General features: G+C 42.0%; 1 pseudogene; it reads left to right on the plus strand.

Moving 5' to 3' along the window:
- The first annotated feature begins 474 nt into the window (after positions 1-474).
- Positions 475-8737, plus strand: LOC131278864 (palmitoyltransferase ZDHHC6-like; annotated as a pseudogene).
- The last annotated feature ends 611 nt before the right edge of the window (positions 8738-9348 follow it).

Raw genomic sequence — 9348 nt, forward strand, 5'->3', positions numbered from 1 at the left:
CCACTTCACCTTCTGCCCAGGTGAAGTCAGAATGGTGGCCACTGGCTTCTCTCTGACCTGGACAGGCTCAAAGTTTAGTTGTTCCTAGGATTCTACTTCAGCCCACTGAATTCACCAATCAGTAGCTGAAATCAGTGCCACACCATATTTTCCTTCCATATTTATTGGGGGAGATGGAACTTCAACTCCAACCACCGAACAGCTCCCAAAGTGGCTTGCACGTCACGGGCACTGACCTCTGTGGTGTGGAGTGCTCTACTCATGATTCCTGTGTGCAGATGGGTAGTCTCCTCCTTCTGCACCATCAAAGATGTTGCAGGATACACCTCTGCTCTCCAAAAGGTGCTTTAGGTAGCCCTGGGTGACCACCAGCTGCTCTGTTTCAGGAGCTGACTCCAGGGGCTCCTTACTCTGATGCCATTTTGGCTCTGCCTCCAGCTTTGTAATTTTTTGCTGATATCTAGGCATCCGATTATGATGGTGAGTTTACTCCAATGCTCATTTTCTCTCTCTTGTAGGGATTTAGTAATGAAAGGCTGTGTTACTCCCTTTCTTTGATTCTTGGTTCATTCTGTTTTAGGTCTTTAGGACTGCCCCTGTTAGTTGCTCAAATATGTGCCCTGGACCCAGTAATGGGTTGCAGCTTGGCTTCTAAGGTTTGGGGAAGGGAAGCTGTAAAGAGCAGAAAAATCTTTCATTATATATTTTTAGTATAATAAACTTTATTTTTGAATAGGTTCCACCCCCTCCCTCTCCCACAGCATCCTTTATTTTTTGTAAATGTAGCAGTACAATTCATTATGATGTATCTGTAAAATCTACTCATTAAAAATGCACATTTAAAAACTGACGTACTTATAGTAAGGACCAACCTACCTACAATAATAATCTAAAAGCTAAAACCATCCTTGTAACATTTATCAGTACTTCTCACATCTAACAAATACTGTAGGAGGCAACTACCAATGTTAAAATTTCTTTAAAGCCAAAATTTTAAGTACGGTGCAGAATTAAGAGAAACATCAGAATGTTCACATTTGCATGCATTTTTGGCTGAACTTTTAAAGATTCCATATATAATAAAACCATAACTTTAAATCAAAATGAATTTAAAAATATTTAAGTCTTGTGACAAACTTACTGTACAGAAGCAAGGAAAGCAGAGTAAATAGTAACAGCAGTATATTTCTAGGAGAGAAAGCAACCACTTATTCCCTTTATCATAAAACAAAAATGAATGAGTCAACATTTTAATAACACTGACCAAGTTACTTACTATTCAAGAATTTGCTTTTCAGGTTGTATCTTTAAAATATATCCATCCATAAATTTGGATTAAATTGAATTTATACATCAAAAACATTTTGCTCAAAATTCTAATCTTAAGTATAACCATAACTCATCAAAACATAGTCCAAACACTATATAATAATGTTACCTTTTAGATTTATATGCTTCATCTGAAAGCTTATTTTACAAACAGGAGTTTGCCCTGTTTCTCCAGAATAAATGTCCCTATGTCTAAAAGTTTAAATGATAATCAAAAAAGACAGATTCAAATAATTCATGCTATGCATTTTCCTTCATAGAGCTTTGATAAAAACAGAGCCTTCTGGTGTTGGAGCACCATCTTCCTTCTCAGTTACAGTCTCCACAGTGCAAGAAGCAGACACAATAGCCATTGTTTTATTTATTAAAGCTGTCTTCTGTTTCTCAGTAATAGTTGCATAAACAGCAATCTCATTACTTTCAAAGTCATAGTCAGGAATTGACTTTGGTGAGAAATGTGTTACTTCTGCTGATGATTCACTCTTTTAAATCCTATGTGCCACTTTCTAATACTCTTGGCATGTTCTTGCCCAAGAAAGGTCTTCTTTCTGTATTTCAGGGTTCATTGGATGGATGTGAAGGGCTACTTGAAAACTTTGAACTGCTTCATCCATTTTGTCCTTTGGCCCACTGTTGTCATATCATTCTATTATCTGTCTTCTTATCCTTTAGTTTACCTTTCCTAATAATCTTAATTTCTAAACTCTTCTCCAAATCTCTGGGTCTTATTTATTTTTTCTTTCAGGCTGCAGCACCCTCCTTTAGTATCCCTTGCAAATCTGGTCTTTTCATAACATATTCTATCAGTTTTTGTTTGTCTATGAAGACTTTGAACTCATCTTCATTTTGAAGGAAAGCTTTGCTGGATACGGATTCTTGGCTGGCCATTTTTCTTTTTCAGTACCTTAAATACATCATACCACTTTCTTTTTTCCTCCGTGGCTTCCAATGGGAGGTCGGCACTTAAACTTATGGTGTTCCCTTTGTATGTGATACTTTGCTTTACTCTTCCTGCTTTCAGAATCCTTTCTTTATCTGTAATATTTGTCATTCTGTATTGTATTTGTCTTGGGTAGTTCTATTTATATTTATTCTACTTGGGGTGTGTTGTCCTTCAAGTTTTTGGTATTTATGTCCTTTATAAGGTTTGGGAAGTTCTCAGTCATTATTTCCTCAAATATTCCTTCTGCCTCTTTTCCATTCTCTTCTTCTCCTGGGATACCAAAAATGCAAATGTTTGTGCGTTTCACACTGTCATTCAATTCCCTGAGACTTCTTTCCATTTCTTCCATTTTCTTTCTGTTCTCCTATCTTTTCCAGTTCATATGTTCTGTCTTCAAAATCGCTAATTCTGCCTTCAAGCAATTCAAATCTGCTCTTATGTGCCTCTATTATGTCTTTAATTTCATCCATTGTGTCTTTCATTTCCATAAGGTCTGTTACTTTTTTTCTGTAGACTAACAAATTGTTCTTTATGCTCTCCCAGTATCTTTTTATTATTATTTATTTTAATTTTTATTATTAAATTGTCTTTTTTTTTCAAGTCCTCACATGTACTTCCTTGTTCACTGTCAGATGAATGTCCATTAGCAGGCCTGACAGTTGAAAACCTATTCTGAGTATGTTCGCTGTATCACTCACCAGACCCAGAGTGACAGATCTTGCCTGGAGGCTAAAAGCCTTGCATTTCAAACTTTCTCAAGGCTCTTCTGCAACCTTTGCCCCAGCCCCTTCCATTTTCCTGGTAGGGAATAATTCCACTCCTCTCTGTGTCCTCGACAATTAGTCCCAGTCAGTTGAAGGAAGGTAGTTGAGAAGGTCAGATCTCTTTAATCCCATGTCAGCAACCAGAGCAAACAATGGTGCAGTGCCACACAGCCTGAAAGCGCTCTTTGGACACAGCAGATCAAATTTTTGTCGAAAAGCTAGATCAGCCTCAAGCTGTGTCCCTCACTTTCCCAATGTCCCATGTCCCATGTCCCATGTCTTTTTAATTCACCACTTTCTTGGAAGCTTCCAATCCTCTACTTCTTGATTTCAGGACAGGTTCAGCCTCTCATTTGGGATTGCTGAGATGGGGGGTGGAACCAGGTTATTAGTAGATTCCTCTCCTCTCAGTAGAAGACCCGAGACCATCCTGCTCCTACCTTTGCTTATCTCCACATTTGCGCATATGGTCCTAGCCCCCTATGTTTGCATTTACCTAGGACAGTCCCTTCGATCTTCCTGCTGTTTATTCCAGCACAGGACCCAGCCATCCGAGAGTTCTTTACAAGCTTGCTGTTCATGGAGTTGCATCAGAGGATGTGGGGTGATGGAGCCTGAGCCTCCATGATTCACAAGTGCAGAATCAGAGACAGGGACAATGTTTCAGGGATGGGTCTCATCACCAGTGAGAACTGACAGCATTCTTGGCTCCTGTGGGTGTTTCCTGCCTGGAACAGGGATGGGGCTTTAGGAGACCTAAGTCCAGCAATGGCCATCACAGTGTTGTCAAGGATGGGAGAACTCATGGCATGATAGCAAACCAGATACAGAGGTTTTCCCGGTAGGAGTCTGTGAAATCACTGGACATCCAATTAGGCCCATCCCTCTCAGTCCCCAGGAACCTCACAATCCAACTGACAGCTGGAATCTGCATGTGTGTCCAAGACCTAGCATTAGGAACTGGTTCCATGTAACCTGCTGCAATCAGAGCAGCAATGCTGTGTGATCATGGGCCAACAGAGACCACAGCAGTGTCTGGCTGGGCTGGGAGAGACAATATCCACTCCTTTGTCTCCAGGTGGACAAACTGCAGCTACTTTATACCCCAAAGATCCCTGTAACATCAGGCTAAGGTTGAGACTACCCCTGGAGTCAGGCTCTTGTTGGTTTCTTCCACTTCCTTCCTTAAAGTCCCTGGAGCACCTCTGTAATAAATCTCCAACACAGAGTGCTCAACATCAGGTCTGCTCCTAGGAAACCCCATATAGGGCTCCCGACCACCAGCTGTGGAGGCTGAATGATTTGCATTAATGGTGAGGAGCATCATATGGTTCAGATGAAAAGGAATGCCAAAGGGGAACAGGTATTCCCCAGAATGGGTGCTCCTGGAGGCACCTCCTGGGCTAGCATTCCCCACTGCACTTCCATGTAGGTCCTATTTGACCCTCATCATCCACCTGCCTTGGAAATTCCCTTTCTAGTGGTGCAGGTGCTTTTCCCATTCTCTTTTCAGTGAGAGGTCCCTGACTATCTCCCCTTCCCTCTCTTCATCTCCCCCATCTGTCTGCTGCAGCCTCTTGGCCACAGGACTCTTTCTGTAGAACTGGGTGGAGACACTTGCTGGTGCAGTTCACGTTTGGTTCCAGCCACTTTGCTTCTAACTTCCTAACCAGCAGCAAAGCTGGCATCTGTGGTCATGAGACATCACACAGATGAGAAACACAATTTTAAAACACCTGTAAGGACCACATTTACAGTCTATAGTCCAGCATCAAAGTTCTCCAGAGGAAAACTGATGTGCTGTTCATTCCACAAGTGTTTATTAAGCATCTACTATGGGCCAGGCACTCTACCTCATATTGAGCTGAATTTGGCAGAAAAGATCCTCACACACAGGGCTCACTTCTGCTGTGGGGAAGCATTCATTCATTCAGCTGGTACCTTTTAGATGCCTACAGCATGCCAGTTACTATCCTAGGCGCTAGGAACACAGCAGTGAGCCTGACAGGACCCATATCCATAGCAGTTTGTATTCTAGTAAAATATGATGATTCAATAGGAAGATAATTTCACATAGTGTGTAATGCTTAAATGGAAATAAACAGAATAATGTAGGGTGACAACTGGTCGGAAAAATTTTAGAAAAGATGGCAAAAAGAATTCTCAGGGATGTCATTTCACCATAGACCTGTTTGAAGAATATACCTGAGCCAGGTGGAGTGATGGAGGCACATGAGGGGGCCAGAAGGGAGGCGGATGACTGAGAGCCAGATGATGGGACAGAAACAGGGGTGGGGGAAACAAGATTAGAGGAGCAGAACCAGATCACACTCGATCTTGGAGACAATCTAAGGAGGGTGATGACAAAAATTGCACAGTGTGTCCTTTAGATAAACATGCAAGGAAAGGGAAAGAGGTCACTAGGCAGCAATTTGCTGATCTCCAGTCTCTTCCTTAAGTCTGTAGTTCATGACTCTCTCTTCTCCATTCAACATTTACCATAAGTTAGACTATAAAAACTGTCATACAAATTTAGAAGTATTCAAGCCATACTAAGTATGTTCTACCATAATGAATGAATTAAATTAGAAATCAACAACATAAATATATCTGGAAATTACCCAAACATTAGGAAATTAAAAAACATTTTTGGGGCAGATCCTGGCAAAGGGATAAGTAAGATGTCATAGGTACTTCTCTCCTGCCTCTAGCAAACAGTGTTTACATTCTGCTTGCCTTAGACTGAAGTGCCCATGACAGAGTTATCTGAGAAGAAGAAAATTTGTTCCTATTAAGCCAAGACTGCACCAGAGATGTGATGGCTGAGGAGTGGGCACCAGGGACCAGACTGAGGTCACTAGATACTGGATCCTCCTGGTGAAGACACAGAGCTCTGAGTGCTAAATGGCATGATCTGCATTAGTACCCTACAACTTGAAGGCATGGCAGTGAAGGGACATACATGACTCATGGCACATGGAAATCTGTGCACAAAGGAAATCTATAATACTTTGGAAATAGGAAGGAATTTTTTCTCACCAAAGTGGGTAAATATTGCTCAGAATCAAGTTTAAAATCTCCAGAATTAAAGAGACTGTGTCACTGGGGTCCAATCATACTGGTTGGGGTTATAGAAATATTAATATGTTCTATGATTACCATGATTGGTCCTGTATTATGGTATTGGACATTACAACTGGAGGAACCATGAATTTCATCATGTAATAAATTGGACAGTCATGATTCTTTACAATTGATTCAGTGCAATGTTTGTGGATCCTGACTTTCTTCCTCTTCTGTGGAAACTGGAAAATTCCAAGGATAGCACGTATGTCTAGTATTGTAAGTCTGCCAAGTGTACAATGCACCATGTTCACATCACTGCAGAAAGCATAGAAGGTGATGAAGATGGACCATCACTGTCCTGGGATCAACAACTATTGTGGTTGCCAAAATCATACTTTGATCAGAATGTTTACCTTTTAGCATCCCTGGGTTGTATTCATGATGCTTTCTTTTTTGTTATGGCTATGTGCATGCAGGTTTATGATCAGCTCTTTGTTGGGTGGAACATGGTAAAGATTGACATAATTGTAGCCTGGGAGGATCTACTTCTGATAGTTCCATTAGGATTACTTGCATTGGCTTCTAAATTGATTGCCTTCTGATTAGCACTAGGAACAACCATAGCAGCCTGAATGTTGATTTTAATGCACACAAAAATAATTCTCAGAAGCAAAACTTCTATTGAATCATAGATTGAAGAGAAGATAGAATACTTAAAGCAAAAAGCAGACAAGTGTCAGGATTGCTCACTGTAAAGTAAAAGAAGACTATAGTGGTGTCTGCTGTCCTTTGAATAATGTGGGGTGCTATTGATAGGGGACACATTGTTGGGAGGGAGTTCTCCAGGGCATGTATCCAGGGTACATAAAAATGTTTGGATATTTTCATAGTAGTTTCAGTTAAAAATGACAACTGAGAGAGTGCTGAGTTCCTATACAGGGGAGCTCTATCACATTCTCCAATGGAACAGTAACAATCCCCCAAGTGCAATGGCAAAGTCTAATAAAGATGGATGGTCCAACAATGAGCCCTTGATACAGATGGCTCCAATTATGAGCCTGTGTGCCTGAAATAAGAACTAGGTCTAGAGTTGCAGGGTGTCTAAGAGTTACCTCCTGAGAGCCTCCATGTTGCTCAAATGTGGTCACTCTCTAAGTCAAACTCAGCATGTAAATGCATTACTTTCCCCCCAGTTTGGAACATGACTCCCAGGGATGAGCCTCCCTGGTGCTGAGGGATTACTACCAAGCACTAGCTCATGATGTAACTAGAAAAAGACATTGAATAAAAGGGTCAACTCAGACCAGCAGAATATCTCAGCCTACATGAAATATCAGGTGTTAAAAACTGTTTTTTGATTTTGGATAAAAGGGGAAAATGGAAAGGACAAATGAATTTATATGGCTATGAGTCTCCAAAAAATATTCAGGTGGTCATCAGAGGGATAATGCTTATGCATGCTTCAGCAGGGTACCAGACACAGCCAAAGTAGATAGAAACCTAGGTACTGATTCCCCTGAAGGCTATGGAGATCCACAGGTTCTATGGTCATGGCAGATGACTCTGGAGTTCACGGCCATGTCAGTTGGCCTTACTTTGAAATTTGTGTTCCTGAGTGTGATGGAGTTGGACTCAGATATGACCTTTCTACACATGCCTCTTCTGTTACTTTTATCAGACCTGTGGTTGGTGTTTGGGTTGGTGTATACTCAGGAGACCTGAAACTCTGGACTATCCATGTGATAGCCAGACCCCGAGCCTCAGCAGACTTGCAACTCCTACCATCTGGCTTATTGGACTTACCCTGGCCAGCTAACAGGGAGGTGAAGATCAACCACCACACCAAGGATCCAAGAGGGCCTACAACTGCAAGCAGGAGAATTGCATACATCATCCATGTGGAGTCTAAGCACCCTCTTGATGTAGAGGGGAAATGGACTTAACCATCCCAGGACCCACGGGGTAGAGGAATAGACTATGGATTAGAGTGGACTTACTGGTGTTCTGCTGGGGAACTATTGTGATTAGTAAGGGAAGAAATTATAATAATGATGTGGAGAAAGTGGCCCGGTAGATGTTGATGGTAGGGAGAGGGAAGAAGAGATATGATATGGGGGCATTTTCAGGGTTTGGAGTTGTCCTGGGTGGTGCTGCAGTGACAGAAGCTGGACATTGTATGTCCTGCCATGGCTCTCTGGGTGGACTGGGGGATAGTGTAGACGACAATGTAGACCACTGTCCATGTGCTCCAAAATGTATTCACCAGGTGTAGTGAATGTGCCATGATGATGGAAGAGATTGTTGATGTGGGAGGAGTGGGGAAAGGGGGGTGGGGGTATATGGGGACCTCATATTTTTTTAATGTAACATTTAAAAGAAATTAATGAAAAAAACCTTCTTCACAAGTCTCTTCACTGAAGCGCCTCAAACAAAGCTACAGAAAGAGGAGTTAAGTTAGGCCACAATAGGCTTACAATACTGGTCGTAGGAAGATAAAATTCTTGAGGATTACTCTTCAGAAGTTATTACAATAAGAGGATGCTTCCCTAGAAACTGTGTGGAAAAGTGTCCCTGTGATGCTGAAACAGATGAAGCCCCAGAAGGAGATAAGAAAAGATACCAACTGTTACAGTAAGGTGATTCTTTTTTTTTTAATTTTATTCATTTTGTAAAAATATTACATTCAAAAAATATGAGGTCCCATTCAACCCCACCACCCCCACCCCACCACTCCCCCCCCAGCAACACTCACTCCCATCATCATGACACATCCATGCATTTGGTAAGTACATCTCTGGGAATCTCTGCACCTCGTGGTCAATGGTCCACATCATAGCCCATACTCTCCCACGTTCCATCCAGTGGGCCCTGGGAGGATTTACAATGTCCGGTGATTGTCCCTGAAGCACCATCCAGGGCAACTCCAAGTCCCAAAAATGCCTCCACATCTCATCTCTTCCTCCCATTCCCCATACCCATCAGCCATCATGGCCACTTTCCCCACACTAATGCCACCTTTTCTCTGTGGACCGTGGATTGGTTGTGTCCATTGCACCTCTATGTCAAGAGGAGGCTCAGATTCCACATGGATACTGGATGCAATCCTCCTGCTTTCAGTTGTAGGCACTCTAGGCTCCATGGTGTGGTGTTGGCCTTCTTCAACTCCATCTTAGCTGAGTTGGGTAAGTCCAATAAATCAGAGTGTAGGAGCTGAAGTCTGTTGAGGCTCAGGGCCTTAAGTCCACT

Source organism: Dasypus novemcinctus, chromosome 6 (assembly GCF_030445035.2).
Source record: "Dasypus novemcinctus isolate mDasNov1 chromosome 6, mDasNov1.1.hap2, whole genome shotgun sequence".
Taxonomy (NCBI): Eukaryota; Metazoa; Chordata; class Mammalia; order Cingulata; family Dasypodidae; genus Dasypus; species Dasypus novemcinctus.